Source organism: Sciurus carolinensis, unplaced genomic scaffold, assembly GCF_902686445.1.
Source record: "Sciurus carolinensis unplaced genomic scaffold, mSciCar1.2, whole genome shotgun sequence".
In the NCBI taxonomy this organism is placed as follows: domain Eukaryota; kingdom Metazoa; phylum Chordata; class Mammalia; order Rodentia; family Sciuridae; genus Sciurus; species Sciurus carolinensis.
The window spans coordinates 1469740-1480159 of record NW_025920129.1 but is presented as its reverse complement, the minus strand read 5'-3'; positions in this window follow the sequence as shown (position 1 = coordinate 1480159).

The following is a 10420-nucleotide window of genomic DNA, read 5'->3' as shown; positions in this document are numbered from 1 at the left end:
TTCTGCAAAAAATTAATCAGGCAACAGATATAGAGTTTACACAGAAAATACAAAATGCATTCATCAAAAGTGAAATATTCAGATTGTGCAATAGCTATCTTGAATTTTGGCTGTCATTCATTATATACCCTGTTTGAGATCATAGTAATGTTTACAACAAATATCAAACTTTTGAACACAACTTTAAATGAGCTAAAGTCTGGCTTATTTTGGAGACATTCTAACATGCAGCAGTGTGGGAGGCAAAACCTTATCTCAGGTAAGGTGGGATTCTTCACAAATCTTAGGTCAAGTGTTCTAATTCTTAAGCTGATTTTTGTCTCTTTTGCCATGAGTAGCATGACAAAATTCTCAAGTTCAGTGAGAGGCAAAGGAGGATTAGAAAATAAAGATTTATAAACACGGATTTTGAAGATTAAGCTGAGATCAGATAGAGCACTTTTCTCTGATGGAAATGCAGACCTAAAGAGTTACATCAGCAAATTTTATTTATAGGTCTTATTATCAGGTTAAAGACTATGTAAGCATTATTCTTTGTTTTCAGGAAAGTTACAGAGACTAGGACATCTATGTAACTTTTCCACAGCTGCAAAGTGCAATGTTAGGAGCTCTGTTTAGCTCTCAATAAAGTCCACTGTCCAAAGTTACTGTAAGGTGGGCAGGAACCAGAGAAGAGAGCTAATGAAACACTTGTTATCAAGCAAAAGAATTCCTCCCTGCCCAAGATCTGTGTGTCTGATATCAATGTCAGAGCTTATAAGACTCCTGCACAGAGCCTCCCCAGGGAGGGTACTGTCACAGCAGTTAGGTATCTTGTGCTCCTACACACAAACACCTCCAGGCACCAGGCATGCCACAGCCATGAACTTATTAGAGACCCCAATCTCAGTCACTGTTGTCCCATTTTTTGCTATCGCACATCACACTCTTTCTTAAATGTCATTTTAAGAAGTTTCTAAAGAATAAAACTTAACAGACACAATATGAAGACTAAATTAGTGTTTTTAAAGGAATCCTTGTCATTTTAACATATAGATTAAACTTTGGTTTATATCACTACATTAGTATTTGACCTTAGAAAAACCTTGAATAGCTTTAACTGATTGTCTCACGTACATATAATCAACTTAGTTACATGCAAACTTGTTGAAACTTGCCCTTTACTTACACACAGACTTTCTTAGAGTTTAATTAAACCCTCATGTATTTTATCACACAAAGACTTTCTGACCCAGAAACATTTTATTTTCCCTCTACTGAATACATTCCCATACTTAGAACCTTCTCTTTTTCTTTCCTATCTGGTGACCCCTTTATGGTGGAAAATTTGTGCTTCTTCCAAATAGCCAAATGTGAGTGAGCAATCAAGAAGGCATATTTGTAATCTGTGTAGATGTTAACCTGTTTACATTTGTATAGAATTAGAGCCCTAATCAGAGAAAAGAGTTTGGCCTTTTCGGAAGTGGTCCTTTCTGCAAGGCAATTGGCTTCCAGAACTGAGGCGGTGATGATTACTGTGTAAGTGACTCTACAGCATCCATCAGGACCTAGAAAAGAACTTCCATCTACAAAAATGGTTAGGTCAGGTGAGGGAAGAGGGTAATTGAAGAGGTCTTTATGAGGTAAACATAGGAACTCCAGCACCTGTGGGAGTGGAAGGGATTTATGGCTTAACAGGTTCTGTAGTCGATGCGTGGAAAACACAGTTATTGGTTGGAGTAGGGTGAGTTTTAGAGCTTCCTTAGTTAATTCAGCTAATGCTGCCAGTGCTCTGAGACATGGTAGCCACCCACAAATGGCAGAATTAAGCCACCTGGAGAAATATGCCACCAGTCTGTAGGAAGGTCCATTTGGTTGTGCAAGAAGGCTATTAGCAACGCCCTGTAAATTAATCAGGTATCTCCAAGAAACACATTTGAGTAATCCCACACATGTAAAATTCTTATTTTACAGTAAAAACCAAGTTATCAGACAGATATATTGAACAATATTTTTGGTCTCTTTTCTGTGGGAGAAAAGTCCTAGAAACAATTGATTAATATCAACTAATATTTTTAAACTTGACCACCTAGAGACTTGTGAGGTAAGTCATGATATCATGTATGTGATTTTTGGACCCAAAATAAACAGATAATATGACATACACATAACACAAAAAAAAAGTCTTGTAGTTTTTATAGGTGAAATTTCCATTGCAAAATAACAGATACTCAAAAACTTGAGTTCAATAGAAATAGGACTGATAAAACATCAATGTTATGAGCTCAAAAAATATATAATTAAAAAAAGAGTCCTGGAAAAATAAAACAGCCATTAATTATTACTTTATTGGAGTCCTGGTAACAGCCTTTTTTGTTTGTTTGTTTTTTGCACCTGTGGGGAGAGTCATGTCCATTAGGTAGACTTGGTCGGCAAGATCTTGTGGTGCCTGTTGAATGCACAGTCATGTCTGGGGTAAGAGCGGAAGAAAGACATACTAAGTGAGATCATAAGACTGGGAAATATATCTAAATTCCTTAATATAAGTAGAGGAGTCAGCAGAGAAAGACCCTAAACATTCCTCAATCTGGGAAAGATTCTGGAGTGAGACTGGAACTTGGATTCACACAATGCCCTCTGCATCAGCCACCTCCAGAGGAGAAAGAAGATCTGGGTTAGGCAGTAGGATGGTCTGATGAGATCGTGTGTGAGTGCTAACAGGGGAGGAGGTAACAGAGTTTGTGGAGGGATGTTCTGGAGGAGGAGAAGGAGGGGAGGTGGGAGGGCTCTGAGGAGGAAGAGAAGGAGAAGTTGTGTCTGCAGAGGAGGGAGTAAGTTTGCAGGAGGAGGACAGGAAGAGGAGGGGAAATTCTGGCCAGAGCATGAAGGGGGTGGGGCTTGGGACTGGACCCAGAGAGAACTTGGGTGATGGAACAGATAGAAGAAAGGGTGGGATGACTGCCAAATTCCAAAAAGAAAAGCTTGCAAATGGTCATGAGTGTCCTTTGGTGGCCATCTTGAGTCATTATCTAAATCATACTAAGGCCAGGCCATGGTCAAATAAAAAAACTAGCCATTTGTGGTGTAAGTCTTGGGGAAGTCCCAGTTTAGTGAAATTATGGTAGAGACAGCCCAAAGAGTTTTGGGGTCTAATGAAGTTCCCATTAGCCTTCCAACTTTACCCAGATGGATGTACAGAAGCAGAAAAAGGCATCCCAATTTTATCTTGTGTACACGTGAAAATGGGAGATGGGTCAAAAACCAAAACGTCTTTTGACTTTTGGGGGTACAGAATGGAATAAATGGGGGGCTAAGTGGAGGCTAAGACATCTCCACAGCTACAGGAGCCCAAACAGAATGAGCAGGGGGGGATCTGTGGTGCACACAACGGACAGACCCCATGTGGATCAGATAGTAAATATTGGAAAGACAAATGGGAAACACCCCAGGGAATTTACCCCATCTGATGCCGAATAAAGGGAAACAGGATGGAGTGGAACAGAGAAGAGCTGAGCAGAATGGAATCTCCTGGTTCATCTGAGGAATGGTATGGACCTCAACCTTGATGGGGGAAGACCCAAATACCCTCCTGGGATTTGGCACCAAATGTAAGCTTGGGGGCATGGCCAGTGGCCAAATAAAATTGGAAAGGAAGCACTCAAAGCAAGCTTTATTGGAATTTGGCTCTTGGGCAAAATTCCCAGCCCCCAGGGATACAGGTCAGAGTAGGGAGATGGAGAAAATCACAAGTGACTCTGGCTTCCCAGGGTCTCTATAGGCTAGAATGGGCAGGGTGTCCTGCTGAAACATAGGTGGGGGTAAGTGTCAGTGGAGTTTTCCTGCCCCTGATTGGTCACCATGTGGTGCACTGTCCTCTACCTTAGTCACTCTGCTCTCCCTCATGCTCGCTAAAATTCCCACCTAACACACATATTGGGTCATCATGTTTGTTTTTAGCAGAGATTATTTTGTTCAAATCTCTGAAGAAGTGGTGCACTACTTTTTTTTTTTTTCAGAAGAAATCATCCAGTGCTGCCTTTCCAAATTTGCACTTGTGTAAACTTAGGTATTGGGTGCAGGGACCATGGTGACAGAAAAACCTTTCTTCAAAGATCATGTGTAAGAAATGCAAAATAAGCATCAGTGTAATCTAATGTCCATTGGAAGCAACAAGAACCAGTCATGATTTTTCAAGAACATTCTAGTACCTTCAAGATGAGTTATTGTCAGTACTTATCTTTGCTTTCCTAATGATCTGTCAATTCCTTCTTACTGGTATGATATAGTATTTTAAAACTGAAGGGTGTCCTGGTATATTTTTGGGAGATAATTAACAATGACAATTTTTTCTTTAGTGTCTGTTCACTGAAGTTACCTTTCATTTCCAACACCTTCCCTTTTTAGTTCCCACAGAAAGTCCTTAGCTCTTGATTTTTTAAATATTTAACTTTGAAACTTTGTACCACTCCTCTCTTTCAGCATGATGCATGTATCAATATGATATTATGATCTGAAATACTGCTTATCACATCTCTATCAGACACTTGTTTGAACCATCACATTCACTTTTTTGGACCATCTTTATGACAGCTTCTACAACCATGGACTGTAGCCTGCATCCTCCTCCATTTGCTTTAAAAGGACCTTTGGCATTGTTGCAGTGGGCCTCTTGTCAGGTAGGCAGTAGTCAAGTGAAAAGGAAGAACCTCATTTCAAGACAAATTGGCCATTATTTCTGCAATGAAAGGTGAGTTGAAGGGCTTCTTGGAAACTGAGACCAAGAGAATTTGTGGGTGTAGCCAGGTTGTAGGGCTGTTCCATCCAGCGGAACCAGTGCAGAGAAAGGAGACAACACTAATCTTCAGTATGACAAGATATATTGTGCCCTCCCTGTTTCTTTGTCTCCTGTTCCTTTCTTCTTCTCCCTTCCTCCTTTACTCCCCCAGGCTCCTAGCTTACATACCATGATCAGCCAATCATAGCAAAGCTTTCTCTCATGCAGGACAGCATGAAGGGGAATGCCAGCATAACACTATATAAATCACAAGCTGTCCACGTGCGGCATGATTTTAGATAGCCAATCCTTGAGCCTGGTGTTAACACGTCATAAGTCTCCAAGAAACTAGTAACAGCAAACAGCCTTTTAGGTACTTCCTCATTTTGGCAGCCAGCGCCCTTTGACTCACTACCAGACACCATCTTGTCCAAGATGGCCCTCAACACCTCCCCCTTTTCTATTTAAAGAAAAGGACAGTGACTGTGCCTGTCTTAGGTACCAGAGTCAGACTTTATCCTTACCTGTCATTGGGAGTCAAAGAGCTATTGATATGCTTTGATCCCTGTCTTAGGTTGGTATAAAGTCCACCCTGTGCTTACCCATCTTTGACTACCAGTACTGTAATTGGGAGAGCCAAATCTGTGGATCAGAGCCCTGATCCATGGTCATAAGGGCTTGCCATACCACTAAGGCTTGCTGTCTTTGATGACTCCTTAAAGACAACAGATATCTGAGCAGCAATAATAAAAGCAAGAACAACAATCCCATCATAGCAAAACTTCCCATCCATTGTTTACCAAATTGTAATGCTGACTGTAGGAAACTAATGGCTCCTGGCATACCTGAGACCTTGATCTGAGTACCATTTATTACAAATATAGAATTTCTTAATAGGGTAGTCAAATTAGTAAACTCTTTAGTCCATGTTCCATTAAGCATGCTTCCAAACTGTTTGGACAGATTTGCAGCAGCAGTAGTATTAGAATAGGGTATAGGGGTAACACATAATTCTTGGGCATGTACTAGACAGCCCATCTGTGCGGTAACAGTCAACATGTCCACTTGTTCTTGTAGTAAGTCCACTCTTTGGTTTAGAATTGGGATTCCCATGGTGAGATGTGCATTGAAGTTTTTCTGGGCTGTCAATGCTTCGGCAGTGGCTGGTGACAGGTTGTTGAGTGCGTGAGCAGTAGGAATAGCAGTTCCTAGGACAAGTCCAGCAGCTGTGGCAGCAACTGCAGCAGCAGCTACAGCAACAGCAATGGCTATAATTGCTGAGATACCAATATCTCTTTTGGCTCTCACGGGTAGGAAATTCCACTCACTATGATTTAAGGTCACGGGGACTGGAATAAATTTAGGAATCCTGGCAATCACAGCCAGAGGAAATAATGAAGCATTCCAACAACTAGATACATAACACTCTTGGTTAGTGCAGTTAAGGACCTCAGTATCATTATCATTGTTTTTAGTAATGTTAATATTAAACTTTGAACTGTTAGAATGAACACAAATGGAGACATGACACATACAGGAGTAGGGGAGAAAGATTGATTAAGGGAACTGAAATTGGCCATGCACCCTGTATAACTATAAATAGGTGTATTAATTTCCTCTATATAGGCTTGCTTTTGACTACACCTTTGTTGAATGAGAGAGAGACTGCCTCCCTGTATCATACTAAGCGGACTAATGTCCATACAAGCAGACACACCACAAAGAGACCACATGGAAAGAGGAGAATAGTCATTGGTAAAGAAATCAGTGTCTATAGTGGCATACATATATGATGCATTTGCATCCCTCAATGTTTCTTTAACAGTTCTCCAATCTATGGCAAACAGCCCAAAGGAAAAGTAAGGAGTCACCTTATAAACTGTAATATCCCCTTGACACCTGTCCCATTTAATAGGTCCAACATTGCCATAAGAAATTGGTGTACAAGTGGGACCCCATCTAGGCTGTTGTGTATAATTTACACTACCAATGGCCTTGGATATATTTAAAGCAAAGGCATAATGGTCCCTTCCATTCCAATACCCATAAGAAAGATTCGAATTGGAAAGCTGCACACAGGGCAAAGCACCATTGGCAGTTTCTGAGGTGGCTAACCAGAGGAAGCAAAGACTATCCTAAGGGTAGTCTTGAAGTTTAGACTAGTATTAAGTGGCTTTACAGTGGAATCAGCTAGTAGGTAAGGGATACCTAGAAGTTCTGTATTAGGAAATAATTGAGGGAAAACTTGTGCATAATGAGTGATAGGCAAGGGAATAGGTCATGTGGATAGCAGTCCCCAGAATATATCCCCAAAAGTTTTAGGAAGAGTTAACAACAGCAGGCTTACCACCATCACCATCATTTTGTGTTTCAGTGCCATTTTCTTTCTTATGGATAGTTCTTACCAAGCACTCTGGGACCCAGATAGGTTGTTGTTGGTCTTGAGGAAAAAAAAAAAAGCAGATCTTCACCCCCAAATTAATACTGGGTCAGGTCCTTTCCAGGACCCAGACAAGATTTCTTTCCACATTGCTTGTGGATGGCCACCAGACTTTCCACTAAAATGTCTATCAGCTGCAATACAGCCCAAAGCATCCAAATTTTAAAAATTGAGGGTGAATAAAGCAAAGTTAAGTCTGTTCTTGGGAGGGGCTAATGCCCCTATTCCCCCTATTTGTTTAGTTAAGCAGACTTTTAATGTTTCATTAGCCTTTTCCATGATAGCTTATCCTTGTGAATTGTAGGGCAATCCTATAGAATGATAGATATTAAACTTTGAGCAAAACTGTTGAAATGAAGAAGTATATGCAGGCTCATTATCTGTTTTAAATGATTTTGGCCTTCCCATAGTAGCAAAGGCTTGAAGGCAATGACTGATTACATCTTTTGTTTTTTCCCTGTATGGGTGGTAGCAAATATATATCCTGAGTAGGTGTCTACAGTTACATGTACAAATCTTAAAGTACCAAATTCAGGGATATGGGTGACATCCATCTGCCATACATGATTTGGAAGGAATCCTTTAGTATTGACTCCAAGATGAGGAACAGATAAATGAGGCACACAGGCAGGACACTGTTTTACTATATTTCTGGCTTGTTCTCTTGTAATGTTATATTTTATTTTGATAGTAGTAGCATTGACATGAAAAATCTTTATGGATATTAATTGCTTCTTCTACAATATTAAATACATGAGGATCTCGAGTAGCAGAGTCTACAGTAGAATTTCCTTGAGCTAAAGACCCAGGTAAGCCTAAATGTGCTCTGATATGGCCTATATATAAGGGTTCTTTTCAAGCCCACAGAAGTTTGTACTTGATAAAAGCATTGTTGTAAGGTAGATTGAGGACTAATGGGTCCAACTGTCTCAAGCCGTGGCACAAGCTGGGCAATATACAGACTGTCAGTATAAATATTTAAGGGCTCCTCAGGAAATGCTCGTGAGGCAGTTACTATTGCTTCTAGTTCAGTTTTTTGAGCAGACTTATGAGAAGTAATAATAGTCTGTACTTTATCAGAAACTACTGTAGCTGTTCCAGAGGAGGAGCCATCTGTAAAGATTGTTTTTGCTGCTGCTATAAGTTGAGCCTTAACAACCTGAGGAAAAATAACAGGATGCCTTTTGAAGAAGCTGACAATAGGTAAACTTGGCAAGTGATCATCAAATGTGGCCATGGTGGAACAATAGACAATTGCCCAATCTTCATTATTGTTAAATAGTATTTCAATCTGTTTTGCCATTTACGGGACAATACCTGTCTGAGTATGAACTCCAAAACTCAAAGGACCATCTTAAGTCCTAATGCAACTAGACTTGCCACCATCACAGGATATGGGGAAACAACATTTTTGGGGGACACTGTCAAATGGATCCACATCAGGGGTCCAGTTTGCCACAATAGACTGGTAGGAGTATATTTAGAATCTAATACTATGAGACTAAAAGGCAAAGAGAGATCAACTCTATCACTATGAGCATTTTCTAAAGCTTGTTCTACTAACTTTAAGGATTTTCTACCTTCAGGAGTTAAATTTCTGGGGGATGTAGGTTCTGAATCTCCTTGGAGAATATCAAATAAAGGCTTAAGTTGACCAGTGGTGATTCCCAAATTTGGCCTTATCCAATTTTTATCACCTAATAATTTTTGGAAATCATTTAGAGTCTTAAGCTTTTCCATGGCTAATTGAATTCTTTGTGGCCTAACACAGGTATTTGATATTTGATGTCCTATAAAGGTAAAAGGGCTGCAGATTTGCACCTTTTCTGGGGTCACATGTAATCCCCATTCTCCTAGGGTTTCAATAATATTGTCAAATACCCTTAATAAAGTCTCCTGTTACCTTGAATTAATTTTCAGGCTTTAGTAACAGCAGCAGCAATTTGTGCCTACACCCCAGGATCGTAAGTAATTTGTAGCTGAATACCTTCATAGTTTCCTTCTCCTGTTAGCATTTCTACATTTCTTTGGGGAAAGCCTGTGGCAGCATTACACCATGCCATTTCTAATGAGGCTTCCTGCCATGCAGTTTTCCACACTAGGTACTGCCCCCCTGATAGCACAGCTTTACACAGCCTTTTCCAATCTTTCGGCACTAGATTTAGTCCCAATACTGATTCTAACATACTAATTGTAAATGGGGCCTGTGAACCATACATAGCTACTGCTTCCTTAAAAGTTTTTACTGTTTTGAAATCTAGAGGTTGTTGGAATCTTTGTCTATTTTGGTCCTCTAGTACAGGGAAGAATTGTGGGACTGCTGAGGTTTCTTTAATGGGGGTTTCTTCTCCCTGCGGTGAAAAACCCATCTGAGTTAGCATGAGCTAACTCCTCCCAAGGGTACCTTGGGGGATACAGGGGGAAGGCTACTGCCTCCAGGAAGGGATTGGTGTTCCTTCCTGACATAACTGGTGGCGGTGACCATGTCCCTGATGCTCTTTCTAATTCCTCCCCGGTAAGCCCCTCTTCCTTTTCTTCCTCTTTTTGAGAAGTTACACTTAGTTGTTCCTTTATCTCTTCCAGACACATATTTCCTTCTTCTACTAAAGTTTGTATTTTGCTTTTCTCAGATATTAGATATTCCTTAATGAGCTGCCACATGGGAAATGTACCTCTAGGTAATGGGGATTGTTTTTCTGCTTTGATAAGATCCTCTTTATGATGTTCCCATTGTGGAATATTTAGGACACCCCCTTCCAAAAACCAAGGACTAACCTTGGCCAGTGTGGTTACGTATGCTGTTACAGTAGAACATTTTATGGCAGTCCCATTAGCCTTAAGCACATCTTGTATGATTCTTATCATTTGATTTTTTGACACTTCTGACCCCATTCGGGAATTATGACACTTGTGACCCCAATCTGGAGTTATGACACTATGACCCCAATCTGGAGTTATGTGACCCCTTTCTGGAGTTATGTGACCTCCCCCTTATACACTCTGGCCAGAGATTCCCGGGAGGTTATCCTACAGTTTACCTGTAGCTTACCTTAAGTTACTTACCTGGGAGGACACAGAAGGAGAAAGAAAATTCCCCATACGGGCCACCACTGTTCTGTCCAGTGGAACCAGCACGGAGAAAAGAAACACCACTAATCTTCAGTTTGATGAGATTTATTGTGCCCTCCCTGTTTCTTTGTCTCCTGCTTCTTTCTTCTTCTCCATTC